At 37.3% G+C, this 23,407-nt stretch overlaps 1 protein-coding gene across 5 annotated transcripts in view; it reads right to left on the bottom strand.

Annotated features, from left to right (window-relative positions):
• Positions 1 to 23,407, bottom strand: part of ARHGEF28 (Rho guanine nucleotide exchange factor 28) — a 264,414-nt gene that overhangs the window by 197,088 nt on the left and 43,919 nt on the right. The window lies entirely within an intron of this gene.

Genomic DNA, 23,407 nt, shown 5'->3' with positions numbered 1-23,407 from the left:
GAGATGAGGGAGGTGTTAGCTAACACTACAGTGGTAATCATTTTGCGATACACAAATGTATCGAATTAGCACACTGTATAATGTAAACCTACAGTGTTATATGTCAATTAAATAATTTATTGAGATTTTAAAATACATTTATATAACATATAGTACATGATAATACTTATTGAGAATTCAATTTATTGCAATTATATCGCAATAAAGCTGGAAAATAAATAGTAGAGGTCCATGATGCTCAGAAATAAATATTAGAACACTTGGACAGGTGAAAGAACAAACCAAACCAGTCCAAGAGCTGAGGGAAAGCACAGGACATAGAATCAGAGCACTACAGCTTGGTCACTCACTCCAAGACCTTGACAAGACCCATTTCCTGCTTGGAGATGAGTAAGCACTCTCTGCATTAAGTGGTTGGGCCAACCATTTGTAAGAACTTCAGAGCTAGTAGGATCTCAATACAAGTCTATAAAGAAAATGCTCATCATTTTGCTTATGATCATCCATGCTATTGTCATGGATGATCATAAGCAAAACATGAAGCAGTACTATTATTTAAAAAACAAAACAAAATATTTTAACCATCCCAGACAACGGAAGTTGCAGTGGAAACTCCCAGCTACTCACAACCCACCAGGTAAAATTTTCACTTGCAAGGGATAAGGATTGTCATTCCCACAAATGCAATAGGGTCTTCATAATTATTGAGTAAATTCAACTTTCCCAAAGTGCAAAAGGTAGATTTGATAGTCTCTCAATTTCTCTTGCAGTTCCATTATTTAAGGAATTTAATTTACTCCCTGCCAGTACAGAATTACTCATCAACTTCTATCTTCCAGGAACACACATATCTTTTTATACTAGAAAGTACAAAAATGCATGCCTTTAATAGATAGTTTGTTTTGTTTGTATTTTGTTTAACTAGAGGAGAATTAATAAATTTATTTGGTTAATGGAGAGTAACTCTTGGGAGATATAATAAAAAATTAACATAAGTTTTCAAAAACTATGAACTTTATGAAGAAAATGAATAGAAGTCTATGAACTTGTCTCCGCATACTGCTCAAAGATGGTTAAATTAAACTGAACATATGGCTTTATTGAAAAAAACACATGATAATAATTTATATCTATATGTCTGGGCTTTCCCCAATTTCTGCTCAGATTCAACAGTAAAAGATAATTTATAAGTCTATTCTTTGGAACCACCAAGCCAGGCCACTCTGTCAAACCCTTCTCCTTATCCCTGGACTGAGATGGGGATGTCATTTCCTGCACAGAGGCAGAACTAATACCACCCCCAAACACACAACTCTGGGCAGACTTAGTACAGTCACCCTCTAATTGCCAACTATTACTTTCTTACACACTTTACATACATACGCTATCACCATTACCTCGAAGATAAATCGCCCTTTAGACATCACTCCAATTTCTGAATTTGCCTCTCTGCTCTTATCATAGGCAAGTACAAGATGAGAACAGCCAAGAAAGGCCAGGACCGAGAGGGACACTAACTATAAGGTCCAACTCTAGCCATGTAGGGTAGGGCATGTGATGCTGTACCACTGGGGACAAGATGGGCAACCACACATTCCAGGGAGAGGACGTGGAGTCTATGGAGGTGTCAGACTTAGGTGGAACAGAAGGCAACAGGTTCCAGGTGACTAAATCAGAATCCTAATTCCAGCACTCCTAGCTCTGCACAGACCAAGCATTGCAGGGTCAGGGCTGCCCATCAAAAAAAAAAAAAAAAAAACACCCCTATTGACTTAGCGGCCCTTTGAGTTAAGAGTTAAAGTAACACATGACTCATACACATGCCCAGATAATCCTATTTGCTGATCTTAAAGCAGGAGCAGGAAGAGGGGGAAACAGAGAGGGACAAGATGGGAAGGGAACACCAATCGAGGAAGTTATTTGGGAAGTTGTTTGCCCCCTGGGTACCACCTTGACTTCCAGTAAATAACCATATCTTATCTTATCTGAGGCCTTTATCTAAATGTCTCCTCCTAGCGAAAGTAAGTCACACACTAGAATTTTCTTCTCCAGCCTTCTTAGTTAACCTAGAGCTTCCTTATAAGTCACGATTTATAAATATAAGACTAAACATCATATTCCTTTATGTAAGCATCATTCATTCATTCAGTGTTTACTGAGCACCTCCTGTGTGCCAGGTACAGTACCCAAGTCTGAGCAGTGAAAAGCAGAGGCACTGTCTCTGCCCTCACAGCTCACATTCCAGTGAAGAAAAACATGAAGAGTGACATATAAATTTTAATGATTTTTTTATAAAATGTTGTATGTTTCCCCACAGTACATTTAACTTTGACACAGAAATCAAAATCGTTGTCAATGTTGTTTTGTTGGTTGGTTTTTAATGGCCTTCCTTTGAATAGTATACCTTAGAGGCTAAGGAAAACAAGATTTCATCTGCTTCTACTCCAGGCTATTTCTGCCCCTCTGACCAAGGAGCCCTTCTAAAGAGAGTCCCTTGCTGCCTTAGCTCCACTCAGAGCTTTGATGGCTGCTGGACCTTCTGCCTAAGCATCCTGGGATTAACAGTTTTTTTCTACCTGAGTTAACCAACACAAAAAGCACCATCATGGGAACACCACCACACATCCAGCACTCCTGAAACCTGAGTCTAAGCAGGCTGTGAACAGGCAGTCACTGGTGTGCACTCCCATGCCTTTGTAATTGGTAATAAGCCACTTTATTCACTGCCAACATCATTCCTATCATCAGAGGTCAACATCTGAGATGACAACATGGTCTATAAAAATGTACTCTTCAAACATCTAGAATGGTCCAGGAAATCACAATCCCTGGAAACTCTGGCCAGAAACTGGATTTCCCTTGGCACACAACAAGCATTCTAAAACTAGGTCTCCTTTTGTGGAATTCCCTGCCTCCATTTCCTTTCCCTTCCCCCAAAATCAACACCAAGTCAAATGGACAACTCTCCTTTCAGAAGTGTTCACACTCGAGGTTTCAGAGAGAGGTTAAACTAGCAAGGACAGTGACCACTAAGTGGTTCTAATTTACAGAAAAATTGAGGAGGATGCTGATCGCAGTATTTATGACTATTAGTTCCATAAATAACCATTTCCTCAGTGCTTATTCTGTGCCTGATGCTGCTTGATCCTCACCTCGAATGTCACATAGTTAACCAGAAGCTAAAGGAGAGATATGAGGCAGGAAGTGTGAAGTTGGTCAACAGAGAAGGTGGGAGCACTGGTCCAGTAAAGAAGGCTGTTAATTGAGCTATAACACCTATAACAGAGCAGAGAGTGCTGTATCTTTAAAGTCTTTTAAAATAAACGTGACTTATTAAAAGTTGCTTGCCTTGGCTACTTCTGCCCCATGTGTCAATAAATAAAATATCCTCCACCTATGTTTTAAATGCTTTTAAATTCATAGAGTTAACGCTGCCTAAGAAAAGAGGTCACAAGCCACAAGTAGAAGTATCTAGAACTGACTTTAAAATAAAGAGAATATCTACTCTTTAAACTCACTCTGAATTCTGGCTTTCCAATTGGATTCATACAACTTTTTAGATAAATCTGTTACTATATGAACTCTCACTTTTCCTACTCAAACAGATTTTTTTATTATTTATTATTATTTATGCCTATAGCACCTGGTCTTCCTAGGTGGTCTCCCATCCAAGTAACTAACCAGGCCCGACCCTGCTTAGCTTCTGAGATCAGACATTGGGCTTGTTTAGGGTGGCATGGCCGTAGACCATGGACCATGGCTCCACTGGAGTGTGAACACAGAACCTTCTGTGTGTAAAGCAGATGTGCTAACCGCTACACTATGGAACCACATCCAACTCAAACAGATTTAGATGGAGTATTTTTTGGTATTTGAACTCATCATATAAATTCTTACTATCTCAACTCAGGATCTATATACATTCAGATAATGAGGAATGTCTATAATTCCAGAGTAATACATAAATAAACTTTAACCCCACCAATTTGAAAGGTTTGAAGAATCCTAGCAGTAAACCATACTACACAGATGACTACATAAACATTTCAAATATCTTATCAAAATTTCTACCAAACCACTTCACACCCATGAGGATGACTATTATCAAAACAAAAAATGAAAAATGTTGGAGGATGTGGAGAAATTGAAATCCTCATGCACTGCTAGTAGGGATGTAAAATGGTACAGCCGGTGTGGAAAACAGTTGAGCTATTCCCCAAAAGTTAACCATAGAACTATCAAATGATCCAGTAATTCCACTTCTAGATATATACCCAAATGAACTAAAAGCAGAGACTCATATACGTGTACACCAATGTTCATAGCAGAATTATTCACACTAGCAAAAGGTGGAAACCATCCAAATATCCATCAACAAATGAATGGATAAACAAAATGTAGTGTACATGTGCAATGGATTATTCAGCCTTAAAAAGAAATGAAATTCCGACACATGCTATAATATGAATGAACTGGAAAACATTATGCTAAATAAGCCAGACACAAAAGGACGAATGTTATGAATCCATTTATATTAGGTACCTAGAGGATTCAGATTCATGGAGACAAAGTAGAATGGGGGTTGCCAGGGACTAGGGTAGGAGAGAGTGGGGAGTTAGTGTTTAATGGGTACAGAGTTTCAGCTGGGAAAGCTCTAGAGATGGTAATGGTTGCACAATCTCAATGTACATAATGCCACCGAACTGCATACTTACAAATGGTTATAGTATTAAAATTTGTTATATATATTTTACAGAATAAATAAGAAAAAAATCTATACCAAAGACCATAACAAGATATCACTACACACCTACTAGAATTGCTAAAATTAAAAAAACAAAAAAAAAAAACAGTGACAATGCTAAATGCTGACAAGGATGCAAAGAAATTGGATTTCATACATTGATGGTATAAATGTAATATGGCACAGCCACTCTGGAAATTAGTTTGGTGGTTCCTTTAAAAACTAAATATGTACTGACCACAGAACCCAACAATCGCGTTTTCGGAGAGTAATCCCCTAAAAATTGAAAATTATGACCATACAAAAATCCATACACAATTGTTCACAGGAGATTTATTTATAATAGCCAACACCTGGAAGCAACCAAAATGTCCTACAATAGGTGAATGATTAAACTGTGCTACATCCATACCACAGACTACTACTCATCAACAAAAATGGGCAAGCTACTGCTATGTACAACTTGGATGGAACTTTAGGACATTAGGCTGATTAACAAAGCCAACCCCCAAAGATCACATGTTTTATGACTCCATTTACGTAACATTTTGGAAATGACAAAATTATAGTGATGGAGAAGAGATTAGCGATTGCCAGGGGTTACGTATAGGGGGAGGGCAGAGAGGGTCAAGTGTATGAATGTATGATAGTTTATCTATTCACTGGTGAAAGCCGAAGATATTTTCAATTTTCTTCCATGAAAAATGCTTCGAGAACTATTCTGTATACCCGTTCTTTAATCAAAGACTACAATTTAATGGCTAACTGTCGCTCTTAGTCATCTCAACTTTCACTTAAAGCACAATGGCAGCTACCCACAGAAATTCCACTGACAACTTGTCATATATCAACTTACGTCCACCACAACTTGGCTTATTTTCTTCCCTATTGTGCCTGGGGGAAGCTCACTATTGAATTCAGCCAGTGGTTTTGACACAATATCATCTATTTTCATACTTAATTCTCTACCATCAATGTATAAATACCTTTTAAAATTCAAGAACACACAAAGATGTATAGGGTGTACCCACTTCAAACTAATCTAGTATATAAAAGTGTGAATTCAACCATACAATTGAATGTGATTATCAAAAGTGTCTACCATTGGGTTTTATTAAAGAAAGAACTCTTCTTTATTTTATTTATATTTAATTTTTCCAAAAACCTTTTATTACTTAATGAAGAATACAGTAAAGACATAAAGAATCATAAAAGTTACAAATCGAAATAAAAGCAAATGCATTACTATGAAAGCTAATCTTAGACAAAAAAAAAAAGTCAACTCGTGTTTGTATCACTAATCCTTAGGATATTTTTATATTCTGATTCACACAGTGTTTTCAGTTTCTTATCAAAATATTTCTCCATTTATACAATATTTTATAAGTTTAAATGGCAAAATGTGTGATTTCTGTTTGACTTGCAAATATTCTTAAATCTAATTTTCAAGCAGCCAAGTCCACTTAAATGGATTAATGCTTTCATGATGCAACTTTATTAAATAATCTGCTGAAAATAAATACTTCAGTAATCATTTTAATTTTTTCTATAGATTTGTTACCTGTTCTCATGGGAGTACATGAAGCTGTTTCCTCTTTCAATAACTCAAGGCCATATTCTAAACAATAAACAATTATGTCAGATGCTTAAATGTAGTATTCAGTTCAAATTCTCTGCCATGCTCACCACTTTCCATATCCGAGATCGTCCACAGAGACCAGCTCCCACATGTGCCACTCCACAACCTGCTCATTTCAAATTCCAAATTGGCACAAAAGTCTTTGGGAATTTCACAGATAAATTTAGTCTTTAACACGGCCTATACCAGCAACTGTGTCTAAACTGCTTCCAGCTCTCTCTCTCTAGTGGAGCCCCTTCCCTTCCTGTTAGTGGCACTACAGCGCCCAAGGGAATTTTCAGGGTCTGGATAAAAGGAAGCTGAATTGGGAATATTTTTTATGTTTATGCAACTTGTCAGCTTTTTTAAATTTTGTAATTTCTCATTATACTCACTTTCGATCTAATTTATATTTACAGTTTTATATTCCTTTCCTGAGAGAATCTTCAAATTGCAAAAGTTTCAGGTCCCACAAAACCTGGATCTGTCCCTGCTTGTACACATCACTTAATAGATGGCACATAAAATTTTTCATGTGAATGAATGCATGCACAAATGCTCTCACGGCAAGTCACCTAACATCTCTAAAATCACTACCGCTACAAAGTAGTAATGTGTGATTCTACTGTAATAGCTAACATGGAAAAACATTTTGTAGGGCACTACAAGGTGCTCTAAACAAGTAAGCCGATAGTACCATGATTTTTGTCCCCCAAAGACATGGAACTTAACAACTATCGGGTATCTTCCCTTAGATAAGGCAAGCTTTTCATTCCCTACTATTTTATCAGAACTTCCTTATTGTTGAATTCTAATTCTTAGCTAGGAATTGTCTGCCCCACAAAAACTTTCTTAATTTTTTATTGCATAATTTTGATATATTCCATATAGTACCTTCAAAATTTACTTAAGATTTAAATTCTGGAACATGTTCCCCGCCAAACCTCCCAATTTCCTGACCATTATGATGATAGCTTCCTCTGCTTGACCTTCCCCTCTGACTCTGTGCACCCTTAGAATACAAAATACCAACATGACTGTCCTCATCCCCAAATAGGGATGGTCACATACCTGCCAGGAAAATGTATACAACAGTACGGAAATGAGCAAACAACAAAAGTAAAGTGTCCTCCAGGTTGAACCTCAAACACTGTTTATCGAATGGAACTAAATTAATTAGAACCATGCATTCATTCAAAAAGTATTTATTGAGCATGGCACTGAACTGGCATTGCAAAGTCAGTAGACAGAAAAAATTTTAAATCTCAGCTGTCCTGGTGTTCACAAGCTTAATAGAAGAGACATTAAACAAAACCCCCACAAAAATGTAAAGTGGAAGTATCTAGAGGACTTTGAGGGTGTGATATTTGAGCTGAAACCTCTATAGTAACTAAGAATTTAATTATACAAAAGAGAGGGGAGCAAGAGTGTGCCAGGTAGAGGGAATAGCACATACAAAAGTCTCACGGGAAGAAATATGACATTTATGAGGAACTGAGAGGAGGAGGATATGGCCAGAGCTTATGGTGCAAGAAGTTTGTACAATCTCACATATATGACCAAGCACCAGCTTTAATTATCCTCAACCATTTTGTCAATTGGGTTCTCCCTCACAATGACCAGACATTGTCTGGAATGCTCCTATAAAGGGTCAGAGAGCAAACTTGCCTCCCCATCAATGATTCTGCAGAAATTCAATCAGTCTACAGTGCATTGGACACTATACTGGGTATTATGATATGACAACGGGTAACACTGTGTCCATGGGACAGCTGTGGTGTAATCGAGAACACTCTGAAGTAAGAGTCAGAAGATCTGGGGTTCAAATCCACATTCTGTCATAATTCAGCTGGGTGGCCAGTTCTGTGCCAATCACAGATAAATGCTGATGAAGGAACACTGCTCTGCTTCTTTGAACCTCAGTGTTATTATCTGTAAATGAAGGATAATTCCTACCTCACAGGGTTTTTGTTAAAAATTAAATGAGAACTCACTAAAAAGTATACTGTACTATTCAGTGTTTGGCACATAACAGATTTCTAAGCTATTTCATTGGACCCAAGGGTCTACTTTGCTCCAAATGATTTATCCTACTAAAATGTGAATGCTAGTATTATTAAATGGCATTTTAATTTTTAAATTCTAATTCTTTTTTTTTAAAGCAGGAAGCTCTTACTCTCTTTGAATTAGCCTTGCCTTTCGAAAGCCCAGCCCTTCAGGCCACAGAGTATACCCAGGACACCATGGGATAGCAATACATTTTGGTTGTTGCTAAGTACCTAGGAGGTAGGAAGCAGCTTCCAAAATGGTAATCTAACCCATGAAGTGAAATCGAGGCCTTAGAAAATTGCCAAATGTACAGCTTCCCAGTATCATAACCTAGATGCAACACAGTATTGCATTCCTACCTTAGCAATATTCCTGGTTAGGGAACTAGAGCAGCTTGAGCAAAGTTCTGCAAATCAGAAAATGAAAAAACCCACCAAAATAGAAAGAGGGCTTGTCTGATTCGAACCAAGAGAGGACATGGCTACAAGGCAAGAAATGAATGTAGGAGGAGAATAAAGTATTCGTAAAGTCTGAGAAAATGGCAACTGTGAAGAGGCTAAAGGCAGCAATCCAAATGTAAAGCAATCCTGGCGAAGGAGAGAAAAGAGACGGCCATGACCATCTGCACATCTTGATGACTGATCAACAACAGAGAATAGAGGAACGGGAGCAATTACAAAAACTCATTTAAAGTTGGAATCCCTGGGAGAATGGTGATATGGTAAAGGAAATCAGGAAGTTGAAAAGAGGATTGCTTTAGAGAAGAACTTGAAAAAAGTTTTTCTTTTTTTTTTTTTTTTTTTTTTCATTATTTAATAGTTTGGATTTGAAGCCAAGGCTGGATAATTGAGTGGAAACAGCAAACAGGCCAGCTGGAAACAGAAGATGTAGCATGGGCAGAGGTCAGCGGGGGAGCCCACAAGGAGGAGCTGTGGTTGAAACAACAAGGAAAAAAGGAGAAAGGTGTGGGCCCTGGGGAACACCCACATAAGCAGAGGAGGAGAAAGCACAATAGACAAAGTTAGAACTCGAAAGAGAGCCAGCAGACTTGGAGGACACCAAGAGTACAATTTTTAAACTAAATCAGGTCAGGTAACTTCTCTACCTAAACTTCTCACTGATTTCTCATTTCATTACCTTGGATGCCAAAGCTTTCTATGACCTAGCCTTGCCTACCTCTCTGACCTGTCTGCTCTCTCACAATGCACTGGCCGCATTGACCTTTTGCTGTCCTTCAAATATATGAAGTTTATTCCTATTTTAGGGCCTTTGTTTCTGATCTTTCTTCTAGCAGGCTCTATAGAGATCCTGGCTCCCACCTTATCAAACCCTTTTCTCCCACACCATTCTCTACTATATCACACTGTTGTATTGCCCTAACACACACCACTATCTGAAGTGCTTATGTTTTTATTTGTGTTCCTACTGGTCTACCTCTCTACTCTCAAGTGGGCTCTGGGAGAACAGGGTCCTAGGACCTTGTCTGTTTCCCTCTCTGCTATATCCTTAGTGCCTGGAATAGTACACTGCACTAAAGGATTTAAGAATAAAGACACCTTACATTAATCAAGAACAAAATTAAGGACCTTCATGACATCAGTTGTGATAAAAAAAATAAATAAATAAATAACAAGGCTAAAGTCAGACTGTAACAAATTATAGAGAGGAAGAAGAGACAGGAATTAGAAACAATTTATTCGAAACACACACACACAGTTATAAGAGTGAGTGGAAGGAATTTTTGATAATATATCACTATATATCACATCTTCTATAAGAGCTACCTTTCCAGAATGTGTAAATAAAACATTCCCACTGGATCACATCTTATTTCTTCTGAAGTTCTTCCAGAGAAAATCTGACCTATACCCGTTGTGCCTAAAATTCTCACTTAAGATGGCAATAAGTTTTAAAAAGTCAAACAGAAAAAAATATATCTGTTTTTTGGTGTATTTAAAAAAAAAAAAAAAGAAAAACAAGGCTGCATCTTACCCAAAACCATGGGGGCTGTCACAAAAATATGGGACAATCAGACTCTAAGAACACTTGGTATTTATTTACCCACAGCTTACAGCCACAAAGAAATTCCTTCAAAAATGGGTACTGGGCTAATTCTTCCTGCGGTTTCCTGTAGTTGTACATTTTACCTTCAGGTTCTTTGTTAGAAGTCTGTCATCTCAGTGGTGAGGGTAGAAGGGGACTCCATAAAGTACCATTGTGCTGACAGGAAAAGGTACTATTTCTTTAAGAATCGGGAAGGGATGAAGCTAATGGAGGATTTATATATACCTCTAAGTCAAAAGTTTTGCTAAAGTCTGAGAAGTGGTTTTTCCCCTCTGGTCTTGCCAGAACCATCAAGCAATCTGTAGAAGCAGCTAAGTAGGTCATGACTTCTCAGGAACTGAAATTTTGTGGCTGCTAGCCAGGCAAGGTGAAGTAGTTATTTTCTCTATGGCTAGAACATACTGCTTTGGAGTTTGTTTGCCCCCTCATCAGGAAACAGGAAAAAGGCAAAAAGAAGCAAAACCAGGCAGAGAAGGTAGGAGAAGGTATAGTTAATTTAGTAGAAAGCAAGAGCCACCAAGGAGAGCTGACTTCAACCAGCCCAGTTCAAACAACTATGGTGAAAACCACCCAACAGGTGGCAATTAGTTGAGAGGCACATGCTGCTGTATTTAAGTCAAGACACAAGTAAAATTAATATGATTTGCTTAAAACAAGTTTGCACAAAGTAAATGAGTGATCTATAAATTGATTTCAGGCAAAAGCCCCTCCTAATTCCATTCTCAAAACCAGAATTATCTTAACTGACATGTGTTTAAAAAAAAAACCTTCACCCACACCCTCTGACAACACCTGAGCTAATGAAATTTATATTAACTTGAGCTGGAGAGCTTGATGGGGCAAATGACCACCAAATTATTGGGCCCAGATTTTTGTGAGCAAATGAGCTTTAGAGGGTCAGGGCTTGCCTAGACTTACTTACAAGCAGCATCCTATAACAGGACAAAACAATATGGCACAAACGAGATACTTTAAGGCCCAAGATGATACCATTCTTCATGTTGTAAAGCTCAAGGGAGACTGCAGGGCAGGAAAGAACAAAATGGCACCCTTGAGTACCTGGCCAACAGGGAAATCAAGTTGTGACAGCACAATGGGGAGTCATTTTAATTAGCCAGTGAAGGTAGGGTAACTCCAGGCTTATTGTGAGATCTACTACTAACTTTCTGGGTCAAAAAAAAAAAAAGTATGGCTTCTAACAAAGCATTTAAAAATCCTGAGTATCAAACCAACTGCGTTAACTTGGTCAAATAAGTCCCTTAAGGTACCTCAATTTCCTCATCTGCAAAGCAAATGCAAAAGTCTTGGGGGTGTCCTCACATGCTAATATCCCAAGTTGATGGTCAAGAGAGGCCAATCACAGGCAGCCCATCAGGAGATGCAGAGCCACAGCAGAGAAGGGGCAGCATCTGGAGGACAGGATTTCCTGCAACAGGAACCAGAAGCCAGAGGGAATCCGCAGGAGTCAGGAAGGAGGTGTCTGCCAGGTGAGCAAAGAACAAAGCTACCAAGTCACTTACTGCCTCAATAGGAAGCTGCCTCCCTGGGCTAGGAAACAAGCCCTGGGACCTGTCCTCGGGTCCTCCCCACAGAAGGCTGGGATCAAGGGAAGTGTACTGGACCAAGGATTCAAGAAAACTACACCAAGACCCAGAAGTAGATAGGAGAGATTTAGCTCAGCTACTTAAAGTGCTAATCAGATCTCTAAACATCAGTTTGAATCTTCAATTAATATATATAATGAGCCCAGCAGCAAACAATATTCGTGGGACAAAACAGCAGGAGACTGTGACTCAGAATAAAAGAATAATATAAACATAAAATGCTAAGGGAATAGGAAAGCAGCTTAGATCCAGCTGGCAACAAGCTACTGAAGTAAAAACTTCATTGTCCAAACAGTTATACCGTTTGCTGCTTCCAGATAAAGAAATAACAATACTCTTCTTAGTTGCTATGATTAACATGCCTGAAGGTTGGAAGAGAGCAAGAGCCCACACGCAAAGGTTCACAGACACACTCTGCAGATGTTATAAAAATCTCCGTGGATTAAATGTTTATATTAACCAGAATTTGGGAAACAGCAGAAGTGAAGTACCATGGGGGAGGAGGGGAATTAAATCAAATAAAAGAATTTTTTTGGAGCTTCTATGAAGTTCCTAACAGAAAATTTAAGAAGTTACCTTTGCACAGTGAAAATGAGAACACGACCCCCAATTTCACAATTATCAGTTATTAAAGCTAAAAACTAGATATTAAATATTTCTGAAAGTTGCTAAAAGAAATGTGAACTATTACATCCACAGGGAAATGGCTTTGATCCACACCCATTCACTTAAAAAAAAAATGAATTTGAGTTATGCCTGATGACTTGGAGTTTCTACAAAGTATTGCTGAGTTAGGAAAAAATAGAAAAGTCTACATCATATGATCCAAATTTTTAAATTTGGATTTTATTAAAATTTGATTTTATTAAAGCTTACATCTGTATTTATGTATGTATATAGTAGTATGAGCACAGAAAAGTGTGGAAATACGTACACTAAATCAGTGGTTCTCAAACTTTAGCGTACTACATCAGAATTACCTGAAGGCTGTGTTAGAACAGATTGCTGGGCCCCACTCCCAGAAGGTTTGACTCAGAAGGTGTGGGGTAAGGTCTGAGAATTTCTATTTCCAACAAGTTCCCAGGGGATACGAATGCTACAGAGAACAAGTGCACTAAGTTTCAAAGAGAGTTACACTGGAGGACAGAAGGGAAGTATGAAATAGGGGAGAGGGTGTAGGATTAATGGGATCTCTCCAAGATAATAAAAACAACTTTTCCATGATTTCTTTCATGGAACAAACATTATGTGTGTACATGTGTGCACGACTACGCGCAATAACAAATTTCTGAAAGGAGCATCACCAAAATACTATGGAAAGTTCTTTCAAAGGTAGAATTTTAAGTAATGTTCACTTTCTTCTTGATAATTTTCCTTTTTTTATGATGAGCAAATGTGATTTAATGATTTAACATAAAGCTATTTTTATCAAGACAAAAGGGGGAAAAGCCTTTGGAACCAACAATTTCTCAAGAAGGAGCTCTTCTGTTTTACTCACAGAACTGAACTAATATTTTGGGAAAATAATTGCTAATTGAACTTCGTATAAAAATAAAAATGTAATTAATGTGAAAAAGGCAGTTCTTGGGTAACTAAATATAAGAAGTAACTAAATATAAGATTGTTTTATAACCTACCTTAATGAAAATTTAGAGAAAACTATTTTAAAAATAATCAAAAACCATTACCAGGAAAAACATACAATTTAGTTCGTGAATGCAAAATCTCTTCCTCTTTCAAAATCTAATCAAATATCCACTAAGCAAAAATCTCTCCTTTCAAGCTGTACTTGCATCATTTCCTATCTCTGTTATGTACAAACTAGGAAATAACAAAAAGAAATACAATAAGCAAAAAACTAAAGTAAAAAATTACTTTATGACTTTCAATATTGAACTTTCAAACTCCCAGTGGTACCAAAGTTCTAAGCTAGAAAATAACATCTTAGATAAGTTATACTAATTCTAATTTATACTTTTCCAGGCTTTTACTCTTCTCATTAGCTTCATTACTACAACTCTCCGCTAGCTTAGATTACCATTCAATCTAAAAATTAAGCCTAGACTTCAAACCAGACTTCATGCCTCTGCTATCTTTTCTACTGGGAACAAACAACCTAGTCTTCCAGAACTGTTTCTTTAGTGCCCTTTAAACACAGATGCAGGAGCTGCTCAGAGGCTGAAAACTGGATTTGCAATGCTCACATCGATATTATAAAACTCTTGGCTACCAGTCTTGCCAATCCCTGCTTCTTCTCTAATTTTATTATAGTGCAGTGTTTCTCTTTTCCTGCAATAGCAATTCAGTGGACCTCCATGGTTCATTTTAAAAATTAGAGTGAGTCTGTGGCTGAGTTCAGAAATATCCCTGTATCCTCAACACTAAGATATAATCTCCTTCCTGAAACAAGCAAACAGAAATATTTGCTCCCCCGCTCCACCCCCCAAAAAAAGGTTGAGGGGGGAAAAAAACACAAATGTTTGCTCAAAAAAGCCAAAAAATTCTACAGCACAACAGGCAGAATCAGAGACTGAAACAGATTCTCTGAAACAGATTCCTGAGAGATAGAGGAAAAAAATGTTTTAAGTTCTTGTTTGTGCTTACAATAAAATATAAAAGATTATCTCTAAAAAACTACATGGGCATAAGAACAGGACAAAATTTGAAAATTCTACATAGAAACTAAAAATAAAGTAATGGAATTTAAAACTACTGGCATGCAGAAAAGGAAAAAATTTTTTTCACACTACAGAAAACTTAAGTAGAAAATAAAGAAGACATGATTGCAGAATTTAGACCCCCATCCCCCCAAAAAAAGAAAGAAATAAACAGTCCATCCCTGGAATATCAGTTTTCCTAGAAGGGGGAAAATAGTGAAAGACATAAAAAAATAAAACTTTTAAAAGAAAGTTGAGGTTCTAGTCAAGATGTCAGAGTAGATAAACACTATGCTCACCTCCCAAGACCACATCAAAATGACAACTAAATTATAAAACAATCAACCTGGTAAATCATCTGAAGACTAGCTGAAGTCCTATCATATCCTATAAGGATATGAAGAAGCCATGATGAGACCGTAGAAAGGATGGGGACTCGGTATAGGCTGACCCCACACCCCACAACAATGTGTGGCAGTTGAGAATCAAGAGGAATGTATCAGCTGCCAAGGTCCAGCCCCACATTGGGCTTCCCAGCCTGAAGCACCAGTGCCAGGCAGAGGAGCCTCTACAACATAAGGCTGTGAAAATTAGCAAGGATTTCATCCATCAGGGTGAGACAAGAGGCTACTGGAAACTCAAGCATCCTCTTAAAGAGCCCAAATATAGGCTCTCTCACTCCCAGGCATCCACCTTCAGCTCCAGTGAAGAAACAACACCTCGTGGGGCACCAGAGACAGACAAAGGGAAATCGAGTTGTGTAGCTTCAGGACTAGGCCTGGAGGAACAGCCACCGTTGTCCCTGTGTTAAGTCCTCCTCCCACATGGCCAAATCTGAATTTGCATCATCCTGGTAGAACATTACTCACGCTATCCTGATGACTCCACCCAACCGGTGCACTTGCTGGAAACTCTTTCAGCATCAGGCAGTAAGACTTGGCCCAAGCTGCAGTCTTTCTTAAAAATTCTCAAAGGTCTGTAGACCGCAGGCAGAGGGCAGCCGGCTTCAGTGTGTCCTGTGCCTCTTGATGAGTGGCCCCTGGCCTGCTACTGGTAGCTTCACATCACAATACATCACCACCCAATTAGCTCCACAAATGACATGCTCAAAGGTTGGTCTCAGTAAGCAGCAGAGCCCTACTGGGGAGAATACCACTCCATGAAGTTAGCCCCACACAGCAGCTTGTCCACTATGGTCATGGCTAATCCTCACATCCAGTCAGTCTGAAGGTCAATGCCACCCACTGACATGCCAACAGCAATCAAGGCTCAACTACAACAGGAGGGCACACACAACTCAAACAAAACACTCCTGGAGCACCCAGCCCAAGTGATCAGGGAGGCTGTACCACTGGGCCCCACAGGACACCTACTACATAAGGCCACTCTGACAAGACCAGGAGACATAGCAGACCTACCTAAATACACAGAAACAAACACACGGAGTCAGCGAAAATGAAAAGATAGAGAAATATGTCACAAATGAAAGAAAAGGAGAAAACTCCAGAAAAAGAGCTAAATGAAATAGAGGCAAGCAACCTACCAGATACAGAGTTCAAAACACTAGTTATAAGGATGCTCAATGGACTTAGAGAAAGAACAAATGAACTCAATGAGAACTTATACACAGAAACAAACACACGGAGTCAGCGAAAATGAAAAGATAGAGAAATATGTCACAAATGAAAGAAAAGGAGAAAACTCCAGAAAAAGAGCTAAATGAAATAGAGGCAAGCAACCTACCAGATACAGAGTTCAAAACACTAGTTATAAGGATGCTCAATGAACTTAGAGAAAGAACAGATGAACTCAATGAGAACTTCAAAGAGATGGTAAGCATAAAAAAGGACATAGAAACCACAAAAAAAGAACCAGTCAGAAATTAATAATACAGTCACCGAAATGAAGAATACACTAGAAGAAAGAAACAGCAGATTAGATGAAGCAGAGGATCAAATCAGCAATTTGGAAGACAAGGTAGCAGAAAACACCCAATCATGATGAAAAGCATGGACCTACAACCAAGACTACTCTACCCAGCAAGGCTGTTATTTAAAAATAAAGGAGAAATAAACAGCTTCCCAGACAAGAAAAACCTAAAAGAGTTCATCATCACCAAACCAGTATTATAAACATTAAAGGGACTTCTTTTAGAAGGGGGGACAAGAATATAAATGTGAATAATAAAATGGCAATAACTATTTACCTATCAATAATCATTTTAAATGTAAATGGATTAAATGGTGCTGTCAGAAGTCATAAGGTTAAAAAATGGATAAGAAAACAAGACCCATAGACATGCTGTCTACAAGAGACCCATTTCAGATCAAAAGACACATACAGACAAAAAATAAAGGGATAGAAAAAGACATTTCATGCAAATGGAAATTTTTAAAAAGCTGGGGTAGATTTTTTTCACAAAATAGACTTTAAAACAAAGGCTATAATAGAGACAAAGAAGGACATTTCATAATGATAAAGGGATCAATCGAACTAGAGGCTATAACCCTTGTAAACATTTATACACTCAACAGAGGAAACCCTAAATATAAAAAACGAATGTTGACAGACATAAAGGGAGAAATCGACAGTAATATGGTCATAGTAGGCAAATTTAATACCCCATTGACATCAGTATATCAATCTCCCAGACAGAAAATCAACAAGAAAATAATGGCCTTAAATGACACATTAGACTGAATGAATTTAATTGAAATTTTTAGGACATTTTACCCCAAAGCAGCAGAATTCTTCTCAAGTGCATATGGAACATTTTCCAGGATACACCACGTCAGGCCACAAAACAAGTCTCCATAAATTTAAGAAGACAGAAATCATATCAAGTGTCTTCTCCAACCACAATGGTATGAAACTAAAAATCAATTATAAGGAAAAAACTGAAAAACACAAATATATGGAAACTAAGTAATATGCTATTAAACAATGAATGGGTTAATAATGAAATCAAGGAAGAAATCGAAAGATACCCTGAGACAAATGAAAATGAAAACACAATGACCCCAAATATATGGGACACAACAAAAGCAGTCCTAAGAGGAAAATTCACAGCAATGCAGGCCTACCTCAAAAACAAGAAAAATCTCAAATAACCAATCTAACCTTACACCTAAAGGAACTAGAAAAAGAATAACAAACAAAGCCCAAAGTGAGTAGAAGAAAGGAAATAAAAAAGATCAGCATAAACAAACAATAGTTTAAAAAAAAAATCAATAAAACTAAGAAAATTGATAAACCTTTAACCAGACTCACGAAGAAAAAAAAAGAGAGGACCCAAATAAATAAAATCAGAAATGCAAGAAGAGATGTGACAACTGACTCCACAGAAATACAAAGGATTATAAGAAAATAGTACAGATGTGAACAAAATGGACAATCTAGAAGAAATGGATAAATTCCTAGACACATGTGCTCTTCTAAGACTAAATCAAGAAGAAACAAAATCTGGACAGATTACTACTAATGCAATCAAATCAGTAATCAAAAAACTCCCAACAAACCAAAGTCTTGGACCAGTGGCTTCACAAGGGAATTTTACTAAACATTCAAAGAATTAACACCTAGCCTCAAACTATTCGAAAAAATTCAAGCAGGAAGGCTCCCAAGCTCATTTTACAAGGCCAGCATTACCCTGATTCCAAAACCAAAGACATTACAAAAAAATAAAATTATAAGCCGATATCCTTGATGAACATACATGCAAAAATCCTCAACAGAGTATTTAGCAAACTGAATTCAGCAATATATTAAAAAGACCATAAAACCATGATCAAGTAGGATTTATTCCTAGGATGCAAAAGGGTGGTTCAATCTGCAAATCAATTAACACGATGTACCATATAAACAAAATGAAGGATAAAAATCACATGATGCAGAAAGAGCGTTAGACAAATTCCGGCATCCATTTATGATAAAAACTCTCAGTAACATGGGACTAGAGAAAACATACCTCAACATAATAAAGGCCATATATGGCAAATGCGCAGGTAACATCATATTCAACAGGGAAAAGCTAAAAGCATTTTCCTTAAGATCAGAAACAAGACAAAGGTGTATACTTTCACCACCTTTATTCACCATATTACAGAAAGTTCTAGCCATAGCAGATAAGAAAAAAAATTAAAAAAGGTATCCAAATTGGAAAAGAAGTAAAACTGTCATTATTTGCAGATGACATGATACTACAGAGAACCCTAAAGATTCCACCAAAAAAAAATATTAGAACTGATAAATGAATTCAGTAAAGTAGCAGGATACAAAATTAATCTTCAGAAATTGATCACATTTTTATATACCAATAACAAACCCTCAGAAAGAGAAATTAAGAAAACAATCCCATGTACGATTACATCCAAAAATAAATAAAATACCTAGGAGTAAATTTAACCAAGGAGGTAAAAGACCTGGATTTGGAAAATTATAAGTCATTAAAGAAAGAAATTGAAGACAATACAAATAAATGGAGGCATATACCATGCTCATGGATAGGAAGAATTAACATCATCAAAATGTCCATACTATCCAAAGCAATCTGTAGAGTCGATCCAATCCCTATGCAAATACCAATGGCATTTTTCACAGAACTAGAACAAATATTCCTAAAATTTATATGGAACCACAAAAAAAAACAAATAGCCACAGCAATCTAACATCAAACAGTGTTAGAGGTATCACACTACCTGATATCAAACTATACTACAAGGATTTAGTAATCAAAACAGCATAGTACTGGCATAAAAAAAGACACATAGATCAGTGGAACAGAATAGAGAGCCCAGAAATAAACCCATGCCTACATGGTCAATTAATCTATGATGAAGGAGGCAAGAATATACATTGTGGTAAAGACACTCTCCTCAATAAACGGTGTTGGGGAAACTGGATACATATGTGTAAAAAAAATGAAATTAGACCACTTTCTTACAAAATATACAAGACTTAAACTCTAAAAGGATCAAAGACTTAAATGTAAGACCTGAAACCATAAAATTCCTAGAAGAAAACAGGCAGTATATCTCCTCAGGCAAGGGAAACAAAAGAAAAAATAAACAATGGGATTACATCAAACTAAAAAGCTTTTGCACAGCAAAGGAAATCATCAACAAAACAAAAAGACAACCTACCAAATGAGAAAAGATATTTGCCAGCAATACATCTGCTAAGGGGTTAATATCCAAAATTTATAAAGAAATCATACAACTCAACTCCAAAAAAGCAAAGAATCCAATTTAAAAATGGGCAGTGGAACTGAATAAGCATTTCTCCAAAGAGGATATAGGCCCGATAGACATATGAAAAGATGCTTAACATCACTAATCATCAAAGAAATGCAAATTAAAACCACAATGAGATATCACCTCACACCTGTCAGAATGGCTATCACCAATAAATTAACAAACGAGTGTTGGTGAGGATGTGAAGAAAAGGGAATCCTCATGCACTGATGGTGAGCTGCAAATTGGTTAGCCACTATGGAAAACAGAATGGAAATTCCTCAAAAATTAAAAATAGAACTACTTTATGACCTAGCAATTCAAATCCTGGGTCTTTATCTGAAGAAATCCAAAACACTAATTTGAAAAGATGTATGCACCCTGTATGTTCACTGCAGCATTACTGACACTAGCCAAGATATGGAAGCAACCTAAATGTTCATCAACAGATGATTAAAGATGTAGTACATATATACAATGAAATACCACTTAGCCATTAAAAAGAATGAAATCTTATCATTTGTGACAACGTGAATGGACCTAGAGGGTATTATATTAAGTAAAATGAGTCAGAGAAAGACAAATAGCATATCATTTCACTTATTTGTGGAATCTAAAATAAAAATTTAAAAAAATGAAGAAACAAAACAGAAACAGAATCATAGATACGGAGAAAAAATTGATGAGTGCCAGATGGGAGAAGGGTTGGAGGACAGAATGAAAAAGGTAGAGATTAAGAAGTATAGATTGGCAGTTACAAAATAGCCATGAGGATGTAAAGTACAACATAGGGAATATAGTCAATAATAATGTAATAACTAAGTATGGTACCAGGTGAGTATGAGACTTATTGGGGGATCACTTCATAAGTTATATAAATGTCTAACCGCTATGCTGTACACCTGAAACTAATATTGAATGTCAAGTGTAGTTGAAAAAGAGAGGACAAATTTGTCTACAGAAATGCATGTAAATCCTTTAAAGCAGTGCCTCGCACATAATAGAGGAATAGCAAATGCTAATTATTGTAATGCAAAAAAAATTCAACTAGGTAAGTTTACCGAAGCTTTTACTCTCCCTCAACCAAAAACTCTCCCTACAGTGCTCCTCAACCTGAGATCTCCTTTTGGTAAAAATAGCCTTTCTCTTTATTAAATAGTCAGTCACTGGTCCCCCTATGTATCTCGATGAGGGGGCATATAAACCAACTCCAAGAGGAGACATTCTGCATTATTATCAAGCACTTATTAACCAGCTTAAAGAAATCGATAAATTAGTAACTGATTCATTTCACAATGTGTTCCTGGTAAACAAAGACTTCAAAGACCATGACTTACAACCAGGAGATTTGGTCCACTGCAAAAGACATCAGTTAAAGACTCTCCAATCTAGTTGGAAGGGACCTTATCAGGCATTACTTAACCAATCCATGTGCGGCTAAGCTTAAAGGTGTTAACTCAAAGATTCACATTTTTCACCAAAAAAAAAAGTGCCTAATCACAATGGACATCTGCCCATTGGACACTTGTCTCTACACACAGTGAACATCAAAGACTCCTCGAGGATGAGAAGCTGCCAGCATCACAGGTAGACAGCTATCCCAAGACATTGAGAAAACCTATATACCTACAAACTGATGTTGAACTTAAAAAACAATTTGATTGTCTTTACCTGCCTGCTAATAATATTAGTCATAATAATAGTAATACTTGGTTTGGGGGCTTTTCTCAGATCTTGTTCTTATGTAGCCCAACTATTAATAATTGCTTAAGGTGTATAAGATAACTTTTGTATTATCAATAATACTCTTTTTATGGTTCCTCTTTCGAAATTTAGAAGAAAAGTTATTACAGATGGAAGGAAAGGGATGTGTGTTTTTGAAATAAGTTGAAAGGAAGTAGTTTGTCCTGAATAAGTAAAAAGAGACAAACTAAGAAGGACACGAGAAGTTATAGAAGGTTAGTGGAAAAGGAATATTGAGAAAGCAATTTTATATATAAATGCTAGAACCCAGTTATGAGAACATGCTTACCCCCTAACCTAACAATGACTACTAACTATATTAATTGAGATGGAAACCGAAGTGGCTACAAAAATGGCCCTCTATAACAGCTGCTGAGGCTCAGAAAATTCACATATGACACTCTTACTGTTCTCCTGGCCTCTGAGAATTTTTAGAGGGCAACTGTAATTTACACCATTGTATTCTTACAGCCGTGGCCCCAATTAAACCTTAAAGTTACAGTTCTCAATTGCACAGCTAGCAGGAATCAGATTAATAACAAATGACACTTGGGTGCTTCCAATGGGAAATAGATTGGCCATATTAAAATAATTTAAAAAAAAAAAAAAAAAAACACCAGTAAGTGGGAACTCATGGTCAGATTGTGAAAAAAGGTGTGTGGTGTGCCCTCAAATTTTAAGTAAATGTTACACTAGATGCAAAATACATAAAGTGAGACATGGCAAAACTTGGGTCATGATAGCTTGCAGGTTAGAAATGATCCAGAGTGTTTTTTTCTTAATGAAGGCCCATAAGACCTGGCTGTCCCCCATTTACCTGCCTTTCCCTTTTGAGAAAAATTCAGCCTTGACTTCCATCCAAGGTTATGGTCTTGCCCCATTCCCACTGGTACAACTGTTCAGCAAAACAAACACTGACACTAAAGACTTCCTAGGAATGAGCCTACCTAGCACCGTTAAGACCACATGCATCCTTTGGATTGATTTATGACCAAAAGAGGAAACTGTGCATGAAAAAGGAGCCACATACTAAACCTGACAAGCTCAGGGGAGGCCTGCACAGTGGGCCTTACAAACTCAGATATCGAAAGTAACCACACAGGACGGACTGAACATAAAGATTCCTAACTAAAAGCGGGTCATGGCGGTAGTCACTTCCTAGGCCTGTAGCTTCTTTGACAAAGGTCAGTTTTTACCCTGAGTAAACCTGTCTGTTGTCTTTTCACATTTAAGATAACATACCTTTGAAATGTCAGAGTAATCTCCTTTTCCAGACCCCTCAGGGCACACCCAGAGCACAAGCCCACAGAACCCCTCATTGTTATCTTGTTCCTCCAATACCATCTCTATGTGCTGTAAATGTTATTTACTATCCTGTAGTCACCAATGTAAAAGAAGTTATGTGTCTCTCCACTTTACTTTTTATCCAATCCTAGAGATTTCCCGTCTTCGCTTTCTCCTGCCTCTTAATTTATCACTGATACATTTCATATAACCCTCCTTAAATCTCCTCTTTTGATACTAATATATAAAATAAGCTGCAAAACTGCCATTCTCCACAGCATTTTCTCAACCTGTTGAGATTTTGCTTCCTGTCAGCTTGGCTCAAATAAACTCTTATAAGATGAAAGAAAAGAAAGTAAGAAAGTAAGAAAAAAAGAGACAGAGACAGAGACAGAGAGAGACAGAGAGACAGA

This window comes from Pteropus alecto, unplaced genomic scaffold (assembly GCF_000325575.1).
Source record: "Pteropus alecto unplaced genomic scaffold, ASM32557v1 scaffold20, whole genome shotgun sequence".
In the NCBI taxonomy this organism is placed as follows: Eukaryota; Metazoa; Chordata; class Mammalia; order Chiroptera; family Pteropodidae; genus Pteropus; species Pteropus alecto.
This window is presented reverse-complemented; position numbering and strand designations above follow the sequence as displayed.